The sequence below is a fragment of the Salvelinus sp. IW2-2015 genome, linkage group LG19 (assembly GCF_002910315.2).
Source record: "Salvelinus sp. IW2-2015 linkage group LG19, ASM291031v2, whole genome shotgun sequence".
Classification (NCBI taxonomy): Eukaryota; Metazoa; Chordata; class Actinopteri; order Salmoniformes; family Salmonidae; genus Salvelinus; species Salvelinus sp. IW2-2015.
The window spans coordinates 4,871,575-4,886,319 of record NC_036859.1 but is presented as its reverse complement, the minus strand read 5'-3'; the positions used below and the strand labels follow the sequence as shown (position 1 = coordinate 4,886,319).

General features: G+C 47.1%; 1 protein-coding gene and 1 long non-coding RNA gene across 2 annotated transcripts in view; both read left to right on the top strand.

Moving 5' to 3' along the window:
- zbtb46 (zinc finger and BTB domain containing 46) overlaps positions 1-14,745 on the top strand; it is a 152,813-nt gene that overhangs the window by 67,924 nt on the left and 70,144 nt on the right.
- On the top strand, positions 6,234-12,691 carry LOC139029270 (uncharacterized). Its single transcript, XR_011481568.1, has 4 exons — positions 6,234-6,851; positions 6,982-7,022; positions 11,681-12,112; positions 12,306-12,691. It is a non-coding gene; the product is annotated as an uncharacterized lncRNA (long non-coding RNA).

The window sequence follows — 14,745 nt, the reverse complement described above, 5'->3', positions numbered from 1 at the left end:
AAAAAAGAAAAAAGTATGCCTTATTTATATATGGTATTCTCTAAATTCTGTCCCCTATCAAATACTATTATTAAGCAACAATTTTCAAATAGGATTTAACATGGAAATGGAATACAAGTGAAATGGTGGTATACAAACACATACCCTATTCAAATGATCCTACATGTCTACTGTATACAAACACATACCCTATTCAAAATGATCCTACATGTCTACTGTATACAACCACATACCCTATTCAAAATGATCCTACATGTCTACTGTATACAACACCATACCCTATTCAAAATTATCCTACATGTCTATGTATACAAACACATACCCTATTCAAAATGATCCTACATGTCTACGTGTATACAAACACATTACCCCATTCAAAATGATCCTACATGTCTACTGTATACAAACACATACCCTATTCAAAAATGATCCTACATGTCTACTGTATACAAACACATACCCTATTCAAAATGATCCTACATGTCTACTGTATACAAACACATACCCTATTCAAAATGACCTACATGTCTACTGTATACAAACACATACCCTATTCAAAATGATCCTACATGTCTACTGTATACAAACACATACCCTATTCAAAATGATCCTACATGTTTACTGATACAAACACATACCCTATTCAAAATGATCCTACATGTCTACTGTATACAAACACATACCCTATTCAAAATGATCTTACATGTCTACTGTATACAAACACATACCCTATTAAAAATGATCCTACATGTCTACTGTATACAAACACATACCCTATTCAAAATGATCCTACAATGCTACTGTATACAAAACACATACCCTATTCAAAATGACCCTACATGTTCACTGTATACAAACACATACCCTATTCAAAATGATCCTATAGTCTACTGTATACAAACCACATACCCTATTCAAAATGATCCTACATGTCTACTGTATAAACACATACCCTATTCAAAATGATCCTACATGTCTACTGTATACAAACACAAACCCTATTCAAATGATCCTACATGTCTACTGTATACAAACACATACCCTATTCAAATGATCCTACATGTCTACTGTATACAAACACATACCCTATTCAAAATGACCCTACATGTCTACTGTATACAAACACATACCCTATTCAAATGATCCTACATGTCTATGTATACAAAAACGCGCGCACGCACGCACGCACGCACGCACGCACGCACGCACGCACGCACGCACGCACGCACGCACGCACGCACGCACGCACGCACGACCACACGCAACACCACACACACACACACACACACCACCACACAACCAACACACAGAGAATTCAGTTCGCTGCTCACTGGCCACGATAATGATATCAAGCCCACAGCAGATGTTTGCAAGTGAAGGGAATCTAAGGAAACCAAATCCTTATTCTCCCAGCTGTTTAAGTCAACATGTATTTTCATGAAAACACTAAATGGCTCAGTATTAAGACTGATCCTTACATAGTCTTGAAAACCCTAGGCAACACAGTGACTATAGGTCTGGTTTCAATTATGGACTCTTTTGGCAGAGAGGAACTACATCACTGCCCACGACACTACTTTATCCACTTGAATAAAATACAAAATAGAAGCCAGCAAGATGGAGATCACAGAGGTCATTTTTAATGAGGGCATTTCGCAAGTGACTAGTTTGCATCAACTGCCTTAGCTAAAACCCCTGCAAAGGTTTCGCCTGCAAAACTCCTTGCATGACTGCCTTGTGATTTGTTGGGAGAGTACCCAGAATGATTCGTTTCCCCTTCGCGACGCAGGCAGCGACGTAAGTCCTCTATGCCAAAATATTCCATCATTGAAACCAGACCCTAGTCAGTGTGTTGCCTAGGTTGGGTTTTCTTGACTAATCCTTACACGTACATTCCCATGGCACTGCTACTGTGACACTGTTTTGAAGCATCATAAACACAGACAGTCCTACCTCTAAGTCTCTGATAGCATCTCTGCTCCACTAAAACATCCACTCAGAGAGGGCATCTTAAAACAGCTAAGTCTATAAGGGGTAGTGGAGCCAGCGTCTATGGAGAGGCATCATCAAAGAGGGGGAGAGAGAGAGAGAGAGAGAGAGACAGAGAAACAGACAGAGAGACAGACAAACAAAGAGAGAGAGCGACAGTGAGAGAGGAAGAGAGAGAGAGAGAGAGACAGAGAAACAGACAGAGAGACAGACAAAAAAAGAGAGAGAGCGACAGTGAGAGAGGAAGAGAGAGAGAGAGAGACAGAGAACAGACAGAGAGACAGACAAACAAAGAAGAGAGGCGACATGAGAGAGGAAGAGAGAGAGAGACAGACAAACAAAGAGAGAGAGCGACAGTGAGAGAGGAAGTCGAAGGCCCTTACACATACAGTACTGTATAAACAAAGTATTTATTCAAGATGAGGTCAGACTCTTTATGCTGTTTCTATGCAGATGATATGTTACCCATAGGTCCACAACACTCTCTTAGACTAGGCCTAGTGTGTTGGTCACCTTGTAAACCATGTCAGACAAAGATTTTCATTAAATACAATCCCTTTATTGTTGTTAGCCGAGTACCAGACAGGCATTCTGCTCTGTGTGTGTATTTGTATCTGTGCGTGTTCGGGCCTGTATGACTATTATACTCGCATCGTTCTGACAATTCCCATGGGGCCTTCCACACTCACCTGGGGTAGCCAAAAAGGCGTCTTTAAAACTGCCCCGCACTTCATCACTTCTTCGTCAACTTTTTCTCGTCTTCTCTTTTTTTCCTTCCTTCCTTCTCCCCAAGTCTCCACAGTCTAAAGGTGAACGCCTGAAATAATGAATCAGCTCCCCCTTTCACCACCTTCCGCTCCGTACTCCAGTTAAGACTCTCCCCATAGTATTTGCACTTCATTAAACTTGAAATAGGTTTAATATTTAAAACACCATGAACAGATTTCAACCCCCTCACCCCTCTCGCACCTCTCCGGTTTTCTATCCCTCCTCTTTTTCCCAGTTTAATAATCTACTCTATGTATTTCTCTTCCTCCTTTTAATTCACCGTCTCTCCATTAAAAACCGAAATAGATTTAATATTTCAAAACGTGGACTTAATTTTTAACCCCTCTCTTCACGACTCACTGATTGACAAGTACTGGGTTATGCCTGGGTGACTTTGAATTGTCTCTCCTTTGTCTGTCTTTCTCTTTCTTGCCTTCTCTCACTCTCTTTCTCTCTTCCTCCCTTTCTTTCCCCCTCAATCTCTCCTCTCTTCACCAACCTCCCCCATATCTCTCTGCTCTTTGGCAGCCTATCCACCCTGTTGACTTGTTGTCCCCCTGTCACCCCACCCCCCTGTCACTCCCTGTCACTCCCTCCATATCCCCCACTTCCCCCCCTCCATTCACTCCCTCCCCTCTTCCCCCACTTCCCCCTGCCCCTCAGTTTTGGGGCTGAATGGTCATTTGTTCTGTTGGTAGTCGTGACGGAAGACTGCTACACTGTTTTTCCCCCCTCCTCCTCTCTTCTGCCTCCTGTCTCTCTCTTTCAGTAGCCCACTGTTCTACTATCACCATGGTAACCACCACTTCTCAACGCCTACCCTCCATCTTTGTCGTATGACCTCACATCCTGTTGGACATTATGGACAGTACACCAGCTGAAACCCCTACGCCTACACCACAAACGCAAACATGTACGCACACTAGCCTATCTGTCACCCTTTCATCTATTGTGTCATCTAACACAGAGATCTGGTCCCCCCTGTCTTCCCTCTTTAACACCCGATGTATTTATAAACCTTCTGGCTCCACAGAACCCTGGTGTACAGGAAGCCACCTCCTCCCCAGGCCTGACCATGTCTTTTTCCAAAACGTCCGCACCCCCACCTGTCCACAGACTGCCAATGGAACACAGCTAAGAGGGAGGGATGGGAGAAAGAGAGAAGAGGGGAAATTGGAGAGGAGCGGTGATGAGAGGATTAGTGAAGGGTGGAGGAGAGAGGAGCGACTGAGCTGGGGGGGTTAAGGATTAGCCATCTCACCGTGCACCTGGGCAGGGCCTGTGCTCCCCAGCTAACCACAGCCCACACACACACACACACACACACATACACACCGGATGCACTCATGCACATCCATACACACACGCAAGTATGTGCGCTCGGCGCACATTGATCGTTCAGATCTAAAGTTACCCAGAAGGCACCCTGACAGGATGTCCTGTTGGCACAGGGGGCTGCTGTGGTTGAACATTCACAGTATCTCAAACACACACACACACACACACACACACACACACACACACACACACACACACACACACACACACACACACACACACACACACACACACACACCGCAACAGACAACATGCAAATATGCCCACACCTAAAGGCATACTCACACTGTGGATGAACCCTGGACTGTGAGCAACCATGTGTAGTAGTATAGGGCTCGTGTGGTTCTTGTATTGACATATAGAGAGAAATTGACTGATATAGTAGAACGGATGTGTGTTACGAAGGAACCAGTTGAGGGATATGGCATTAGTGTGGAGCAAAGTGGGGGCAGGTGGACTGAGTAGTTGGACAGTGTATTAACTAAGACTACGGTGCTACTGTATGATGGGATGCTCTGTAATGGCTAGATCAGTCAGACAGTTGGCCTGAACTCCCCATGGCCTTTCCAGCTCTCTGTGGTGCATGTGTAGCTCTGCTCAGACCTCTGACTGGGTGTTATTCACGAGCACGCTGGATAGAGAGGGAGGGGAGAGTGGTGGTTTAAATGCCTGCGTGTGTGTGTGGGTGTGTGTGTGTGGGTGTGTGTGTGTGTAGCAAACTCGACAGTGAACAAAGTGTGCATTTTTCTGTGTTTGTGTTAGTCTATGTGTGTCTGCATGTGGCTTTTAAGTGTGAGAGAGAGAGAAGCCCTAAAAACCAAACCCTTGGGGCGTCTTACACTTGCTCTCTCTCTCTCTCGTTCCTCTTGTTTATTTTAGAGAGGTTTGTTCTGTTTACTGTGGTGAACTCCCCCCTTCACACACATCCTTCACCCGTCTGACCAGTATGAGAAGGGGGGGGGGGGGGGGGGTAGTGGGTGAGGAGGAGGGAGGTGGTGTTTGACAAACGTACCCCCCGAACAGGATGTGGAGGTCTGCTGGCTTGTGGGTGTGTCAGATTGGCCAAGTGACAACTTACTCACAACACACGCACACACAGTCGCGGGAGGGTTCTTGCTCGAGGGCAAAGTCTCCTTCCCCTTGACCACGTTCATCCTTCCCTTCCCTGTTACTCCACCCGTTCCTCCTCCCTCTCTTACCCCTCAACCTTCCCCCCTTGCTCACCCCCTCCCTGTCCTTCCCATCTGACAGCAACCTACTCCCTTCTTTTAAAGAGAGAATGGACGTGTTGTGAAAGCACGGAGGGCAATGAAAAGGATAACACATCAGGGTGTTTTTTGTGTTGAATGCTATGCGTGTTGTGTGTTGTGTGGTGGTGTTTGAGTGGGTATGTGTATTGTCGTAGGGGCTCTTTTGAGTGTGTGTGCGTTTTATTTGTCCGTCAGAGAGGGCCAAGGAAGTCCTGGAAGCTTGTTTCCATCTGTCCTCTCCCTCCATCCTCTATTTCACACTGTCACTTCTGCTCCCCTTCATATATTGAGGTGGTGTGTGTGTGTGTGTGTGTGTGTGTGTGTGTGTGTTATAGTATATATTTTTTGACTGAACACATTCACATGCAAATCCCAAATTATACCCACTGTTTTTCTTGGTGACAGTTTAAACTCTTTTAATCAATCAACCTCCTTCAACCCCCCATATCCCTTCTTAACCTGCCTTCCTCCCTTCTCAGCCGTCCTAATCTTTCTTCTGCCCTTCTGCCCCCTTTCATCCCTTTAATCTCTCCTCTCCTCTTACATCTTCCCCTCTTTACCCCCGCTACACTCACACTGCATGGGCATGCTATGAGGGAGTGAGGCCTACTGTACGTCCACACCGCAGGCCTACTACACACTAACAATTAGGGTTCCTCAGGGGTGATGGTTCCATCTGGAACCATATTGACCCGAACAACCCTTTGAGCCTTTCAATGGTTCTTTGCCGTTCAAAAAAAAAGGTTCTTTCCACTTTTAGTGAAAATGTAAATATATTGGCGGCGACTCATTCAAATAGTCTGTGGTGTGGTTTGCACACAGCTCTTTTTTTGTGCAACGGGGAGTGAGAGTGTCATTCCATTTGATCTAATCTGTTAGTTTTTACCTGTTGGATGGCCTGGTGTCAATTGAGGACAGTTGAACATGTCAGTAGTTCCAGAGCCAGCACACCCGATTCTACTTGTTAATAAACACAATAATAAAACCTATGGAATTCTAACAATATAATATGGCTATTAAACAAGAATTTAAAAATCCTTTATGGTTCTACAAAGACCTTTGAGATTGAGAACGGTTCTTTATAGAACCATTCTCCATGAAACCATTAAAACGTGTTCTATAGAGCCCCTAAAATGTTTTTAACCATAGCGGAACCCTGTTTGGTGCTATATAGAATATTTTTGGAATGGTTTCATTATAGAACCTTAGGAAAGGGTAATAGCACCGTATAGGTTCCATTTACAACCTTATGAGCATGGTTCTTTATAGAACCTTAAAAAAAAAGGTTCCATTTAGCACCAAAAAGAGTTCTGTTATATTTACAAGCCAAAGAACTCTTATTTGGCACTATGTAGAACCATTTGTTTTTAGAGTGTACACCTCAGGGCCAACATGTTGGTGCGGGAATCCCAAGACAGCAGGAGTGAGAAAGAGAAGAGAGAGAAGGGGGAGATGGAATAATGGAGTGGAGAGAGAAGAGAGAGAAGGGGGAGATGGAATAATGGAGTGGAGAGAGTAAGGGGAGAATGGCAAATTATTATGCAGTGGAGAGAGAAGGGGGAGTATGGATTTAGAGTGGAGAGAGAGGGGAGGAAGAGGAGTAGAGAGAGAAGAGGAGATGGGAATGATATTGGAGGTGGAGAGAGAAGAGAGAGAAGGGGGAGATGGAATAATGGAGTGGCGAGAGCAGGGGGAGGATGGAATATTGGAGTGGAAAGAGAAGAGAAGAGAAGAGGAGATGATATATTGGAGTGGAGAGAGAAGGGGGAGGTGGAATATGGAGTGGAAAGGAGAAGAGAGAGAAGGGGGATGGAAATAATGGAGTGGCGGAAGAGCAGGGGGAGAAGGGGGAGATGGAATAATGAGTGCGCGAGAGCAGGGGGAGATGGAATATTGGGAGTGGAAAGAGAAGAAAGGAGAAGGAGGAGATGGAATATTGGAGTGGAAAGTGAAGAGAGAAAGGGGGAGATGGAAATATATGGAGTGGAGAGAGAAGGGGAGATGGAATAATGGAGTGGACAAGAGAAGAAATCCCAACCTGTTTTTGCTGTAGTGCTCGTCCTTCCCCTACAGGGAATAGGGGAAAAAGGGTGATAGCTCGGCCCACCCCTCGATCTCTTAGAAGATCCTATAGAGGTGTGGTCCCGCTATTGCAGTATCACCCATAGGCAAGGATAGCCCCACTGCAATTCGTCACTATTCCCACTTAAATGTCCAGAAGGGGGAGATGGAATACATTTGAGATCGGAAAGATTACAGCCAGATAAGGAGAGTGGCAATAATGGAGTGACGCAAATACCGAAAGAGCCCCCAGAGAAGGTAAGGAATAGATTGAATAAGGAGTGGAAAGAGAGTGGGGCCCGGCCACGCCCATGGAATATGGAGTGGGAATCAGAGAAGTCACCAAGAGCCCCAGAGAACGCGCAGGTGATGGACATACGTGGAGTGGAGAGAAGAAGTGAGTAGCCAGTGAAAGGATGGGAGATAGATTGTGTTGAGAAAGAGCAAGAGAGAGAAGGGTGGGGGATGATGTGTGAGAGGCAGATTATAAAGTTGATAGGGGTTTGAAGAGAAGAGTAAGTTAGGGAAGGAGGAGGCGTGGTAATATAATGGGAGGGGGGGGGCCCTTCCGCGCCCCCACAACGAGAGAAAGAGGAGAGCAAGGGGCGAGAACATGGAAGCTATGGAGTTGGACCCCAAGTACGAATGACAAAGAGCCCAGGGGGCTGGAAGCCATGAGATACAGTAGTGAGTTGGCCCCATAAGAGCGAAGAGCGTTGGACTAGATGCGGAATATGTACCGTGCATTGGAGTGAGAAAAAGGCCACCAGAGGAAAGCAATGTGAGAAAGAAAAGGAGAAGCAATAAATTGAAGAGGAGTAAGACTATTGAGAAGAAATTATGGACCGGAACATAACCAAAACATCTTCGGAAAAGACTGAGTTGAAAATGCAAAAAACTACGACGATAAAAAAAAGGAACAATCTGAATAACCATAAAGGAACGCCGGCCCCATACGAACAGCCGTGAGGACTGAAGCCCGCGAGGACTGCAACATGACTGGATATATAAACCTCAATATCTCAAGGAAAAACTCTAAAATCTAGGAGAACCCAATGGAAAATAAGAAGAAAAGAAAAAGAAAACAGTGAAGCAAGAAGCAGACCCCATAGAAAGAAGGTCGCGGGAGGGAGGGGAAGTGAAGATGGGGAAGGATAAAGACATGATGGGGGGGTGGAGTGACGGATAGACCTTGACTCTGTCCCCCCTCATTAAACTTATGGCACCCACCATAGCCCTACCCGAGCCTCGGCAGCCGCCAACGCAAGTTTTTCCTAAATAGAGTTGTGCAAGAAGGGCGGGAGATGAATAAGGAGGGCCGGTAATCAAAAAAAAGGGGTCCTTGAAGGCTAACCGTAGGAGAAGAGAGAGGGGGGAGGGGTCCGGGTAGGGAGAAGAGGGGAGAAGGGGTAGGAGTGCTCGGAGTAGATGAGGATTAACGCTAATGTGGAGTTGGGGAAGGGGGACACTATAGCACTAGACGAAGGACTAAGGGGAACCGCACCCGACAACTAAACTCCCGACCGGGTAGATCTATAGCAGTCTAGACCTGAACCTAATACATAAGTGGACAGAGGGAGTTGGAGAGACGCACGTGGGCTAAGCCCTCCCTCTCAACCTCCCCCTCCTATCTCACGTCTCTAGCGTCAATACCAGTGGTATGGAGCGTAGGGGAACTCGACGCCCCATATTGGCTACGTAAGTTGAGGATTCGGTAGTTTGCACGGCACGCCCTCGGGATACCAATGTCTAAGCCCTTATGAGGACAAGAGTATATAATCTGACGTTGATGGGAAGAGAAGGGGGGAGGGAGGGGTAGTAGGGAGGAAAATAGTTGTCCGCCTTCGGTTACTTCCAGGCGGTCCCATATGGTCGACACTTGGACCACGTTTAACGTGTGAATGATTAACTCGAATAAATAAAAGAGGGATAGCGTTTACTTCATCACCTAAAATGGGAGAGAATGGATCGGGGGGCGCTCCCGCGGAGGGGAAGCGGCTCAAGTTGAGTATCTCGCCACTATATTTTTTGTTTCGCGAGCGCCTTCAAGTCCCCGGAACCTAAATATCGCCACCCCACGCACTCATGGGTGAAGACTTCTAGAACGCGAACCATTTTTCCACATATCCACACACACATAAAACCTTACCTCACGGCTCGAGGTAGGCTCGCAGGTTTCTCAGGAGATATACTACACCACTTACACGCAGCAGAACCTAGAACCAACAGTTTGGAGGCCATGGACAGGGATAATGGCGAGGGCAAGACCCTCTTCTACCTTAATTTGATCCAACTGCAACAGACCCCCATACCAGGATCGTGACGATACATTACCCCAGGAGGGCCGGGGCCTTGGCTGACCCCCGGGTGGGGCTCCCCCGCCGCCGTTCTTTCCTCTTTGCTATACATTATCTTTCCTTTGTCTCTTTGCGTGGTATCGATGGCATCCTTGCATTACGTTCGTTCTAGCTACCGTGCTCCCGGGTAGTAAGACTGGGCCGGCCCTAGCTTCCACTCGCCGGCCTCGCGCTCCGGGTTAGTTCCGCCACTGGGGGGTGGGCGGCCTCAAGAGGGCTTAGGTGTAGAAATCGTCCGAGAGGGGTATTTGCGTTGGGGTTTGCGGTTAGCTTTACGGCTCTGGAATAAATGTGCTATCACGCGCAGCTGTTTTAGGTTTCCCTTGGAGCGGGGAGGAATCTGCCGCCTCTCCTCTTCAGCCTTGTAGCATCCTTGGCCTATTGGTTTTCGCCTATTCCTACCAAAGTCGGCTTCAGATCAGTCCGGCTCCGTGTTCGTTATCTTTTTTTTGATGTGTCGTCCCCCGCCCTTGCTCCTAAGTGTTATTTGTTGATGGCTAGGTGGCTCCCTCCCCGACTCCCTCCCTGTTTTCTCTTCCTCCTTCAGTCCGTAAACCCTTGGGTGTGCCATTGATGGATGAAGGTAAGAAGGCCTCCGGCGGCATCTTGGTGACTTTTCGTGCCTCCTTAGTTCCTACCCGTTGCTGGGAACTCCGATCCACCCACCCACCCACGGCACCCCACCCCCTTCCAGATTACTCCATCGTCGACGGGGTTTATCCAACCTACAGTCCGTGCAGATTCCACCCGAAGTCTTACGTTGAATATGTGTATTTCACGGGTCGGACTACATGAAAGTGTGCAGCACCCGAGGTGCCGAGGAAGAGTACCTCAAGTCTCTGCCCGTCTTGTTTTGTCTTCTCGCCTGCGCCGTCTTCTCTAAGGGGGGTTGCGTGTTGCGCGGCCGGGACGGGCGCCTCTCGGGCTATGTTGCGTGGACTGGACATGGACATACTTATATTTCAACCTCCCCCTTACCTATTGTCGCCCCACTACTTGCCGTCTTACGTACCTTACCAGCAATCTCTATATTTCTTATCCCCCTTTGTTATTCATCTGATACAATTGGACTTTATTCTCTGGGGACGAGCGTCTGCGCCCCGCTTATCCGCGTTTTTGATAGTAGGTGTTGCTGATCCGCTGTGGGCTTTTTTTCACCTATTACCATACCCCCTCCATTACTATTGCCGGCTAGTTTCTCCCCTTGTTACATGGAGACAAAAACTGGCCCCCGCCCGGCCTATCACTCAGTGTTAGCGCCCCCAGCCCCGTCCTCCGTGTATATCTTTCCGAAGGGGCGGATACGACCCCGTTACTCCCGCCGCTCAGGCTCCTTCCTCGTGCCCGTCTATCGACGGTGGTTTCAATCATGGACCGTCGTATTGAGGGGGTAGGCTACTCGTTTCCTTAGAATGGATTCCTATTATTTTATCCCTTGTGCCGGGCCAGCTAATATCAGTTGAACTTCCTGCAATGTGGCGTGATCTTTATACCCCCTGGGGATCATCTTTTCATTTCCTTCTATCAAACTTTCTATAATAGTAAATTATCTAAAAATAGGCTCAGTTGACAGACGTTTCAATACAAGTGCTCCTTAGCATACATCGTTCCTGCGCCGGAGAGCGCTAGACTGTGCTCCCCGCCCCCATTGTGTTTCCTCCTCCACAAAGTTGGCCCCTCCTTCCCGCTCGGAGGTATGCTGTTACCCGCTCATCTCGGCGGGCGTATCGACGCTATTACAATCAACCCCGATACCTGTCGGGTGGAACCATCCGTACCCACTTTACCACCCCGAATGTCCTTCCTCCCCCTCGCTCTCGGCCTTGGAACCTCACCCCTGGGCCCACTGCCGTACTGGTATCCTCTTGAAGTCTAAGTTGATGTGTGAAAGGTGGGGTATTTTGGAAATAGATGGAGTTGGAAAGAGAAGAGAGAGAAGGAGGTGATGGAATAGTGGAGTGGAGAGAGAAGGAGGAGATGGATAATGTATGAGGAAAGAGAAGAGAGAGAAGGGGGATTGAATAATGGAGTGGAAAGAGAAGAGAGAGAAGGAGGAGCTGGAATAATGGAGTGGAAAGAGAAGAGAGAGAAGGGGGGATGGAATAATGGAGTGGAGAGAGAAGAGGAGATGGAATAATTGTAGTGAGAAAAAGAAGAGAGAGAGAAGGGGGAGATTGAATAATGGAGTGGAAGAGAAGAGAGAGAAGGAGGAGCTGGAAAAAATGGAGTGGAAAGAGAAGAGAGAGAAGGGGGGATGGAAATAATGGAGTGGAAAAGAGAAGAAAGAGAGGATGAGCTGGAATAATGGAGTGGAAAGAGAAGAGAGAGAAGGGGGGATGGAATAATGGAGTGGAGAGATGGAAGGAGGAGCTGAAATAATGGAGTGGAAGAGAGAAGAGAGAGAAGTGGGGAGATGGATAATGGAGTGGGAAAGAGATGTAAAGAGCAGGGGGAGATGGAATAATTGAGTGGAAAGAGAAGAGGGAGTGGAATAATGGAGTGAGAAAGAGAAGAGAGAGAATGAGGAGATTGAATAATGGAGTTGAAGAGAGAAGAGGGAGAAGGGGGAGATGGAATAATGGAGTGGAAAGAGAAGAGAGAGAAGGGGGATATGGAAATAATGGAGTGGACGGAGAAGAGAGAGAAGGGGGATAAGTGAATAATGGAGTGGAAGAGAAGAGAGAGAAGGAGGTGATGGAATAATGGTGTGGAGAGAGAAGGAGGAGATTAAATAATGAGTGGGAAAGAGAAGAGAGAGAAGGGGGGATGGAATAATGGAGTGAGAAGAGAAGAGAGAGAAGGGGATGGATGAATGGAGTTGAAAGAGAAGAGAGAGAAGGAGGACCTGGAATAATGGAGTGGAAAGAGAAGAGAGAGAGGGGGGATGGAATAATGGAGTGGAAAGAGAAAGAGCGAGAAAGGAGGAGCTGGAATAGATGGAGTGGAGAAAGAGGAAGAAGGAAGTAGAGAGGGGGAGATGGAATAATGGAGTGGAGAAGAGAAGGTGAGGAGATGGTATATAATGGACGTGGAAAGAGAAGAGAGAGAAGCGGGATGGAATAATGGAGTGGAGAGAGAAGGGGGAGATGGAATAATGGAGTGGAAAGAGAAGAGAGAGAAGGGGGAGATGGAATAATGGAGTGGAGAGAGAAGAGAGAGAAGGAGGAGATGGAATAATGGAGTGGAGAGAGAAGTGTGTGTGCGTGTCTGTGTGTTTTACTCCTCCAGGGTAGATTGGTAGGTTGGTATTTGTCTGTGTGTCTGTGTGTGACTGCTTTCTTTCACAGGGACAGCGAATAGCAAACTAAAGTGAAGTCCTTTCTTTTCTTTAGAGAAAAAGGAGCGAAATCATCAGGAGGCAGAACAAGGTGTTTGTGTGTGTTTATAATGGTCTCAGAGGCTGGCTGTGTTATTTTCTGTCGCCGCCCCAGTGTGGTGGTTAGACTTTTTGGCCTTCCCTGAGTTCCCTTGACCTCGAACGCATCCACCCTCAAGGTTTCGTGTGTGTTTATTAGCTGGAGGGAAGACAGGAGAGAGAGGGAAGATATGAGGGCAGAGGTGGACGGGATCATTTTTGGGTGTCCAGCACTATCTCTACCCTCTCCCCCTTCATCCCCCTCTACCCCTTCATCTCTCTCTCCCCGAGCCCAGATAAGTGGAGCCAGAGTCTGTGGGGGTTAGAGATTCCTGTCTGGCACGCTCTACATTCCTGTGTCGGACTGAGGAAGCAGCCTAGCCGTCTTCCCCTCCATTTCCAAATCAACCCCTTCTCCTGGAGTCTCCTAAAGTCACAGTATACTTATCACTCACCTCTCGACCTCTCTCCACCAAGCGCTCATTCTCTCTCTTATTCCCCCTATCTAGCCCTCTCTTGTTCTCTCCTTCGTCTCCCTTCCCCGTTATTCTCTCTAGTTATCTCTCTAGTCTACCACTTTCTCTTTCGTCCTCTCTCTACAGCATATTTCTCCTTCTAGTGTATTGCCTGTATTCTTCCTGCTGTCACTTCTCTTCTCACTCTGTCCAGTCTCATGTATCACTTGTTCTCTCTTCTTGACCCATGACCCTTCATTCCTTTGCTGTTCCCTTTCCCCTCTCATCTTTTTAGTTGTATTCCTTTCCTCCCTTCTATTGTCCTCCCTGTCCCTTTCTCGCTCTCTCTGGGGTGTGTTTTAGGGCTTAGGATGGGGTCATGTGGGCTCATGCTGTCCTTCTCTCTAATGGTCCGTTAACGAGTTTAACCGAGAGAGGAGAGAGGGACGAAGAGCGAAAGAGAAGGAGAGATGAGAGAGAGGGAGAAGAGATGACAGAGAAGAAGAGGAGAGGAGAAGAAGAGAGAGAGACGAGACCGCATAGAAGCCAGAGAGGGGAAGGGGAGAGAAGAGAGCGAGAGCGGGAGACAGGAGTGAACAGTGAAGAGGAGGAAATACCAAAACTTATGCGACAGTATGTGGACTGACTATCTAATTAGGTACCAGTATTGCTTTTAAAATTAGGAGTAGTTATGCTGTCGAGTAGGCTGTTGTTGACATTTACATTAAACAAAGGTGGTCGTGACTCACTGACACCTTAACCATTGTACATGTCTAAACATATTGGCATGCACAGGGAGGCCTATATTGGGAATATATGGGAAAGATGTGAAGACTATACATTTTGATCAGTGGCCGAAGTACTATCCCCATAAATGTATTTTTACGATGAGCTACAATGTTGTCCATGAGGCAAACACTTGACGCCGGACAAACTTCTGCTGTGTAGAAGAATAGACAATACTCTGTTCTGGTTAGGCCAAAATGAAAGAAAGAAGTAGTCACAGAGCTGCAGCAGAGAGGAGGCAGTGATAAAGACGTCAGAGGCTCCTACTGCTTTTTTAGGGCTGAGTTGGGCTTGTAACAAAGAATTGCGAAAGATTTAATTCCGATTATAACCTTTCCACACTGCCATTCGAGTAGCAGGTAATCAATTCAGTCTGAGATGTGCGA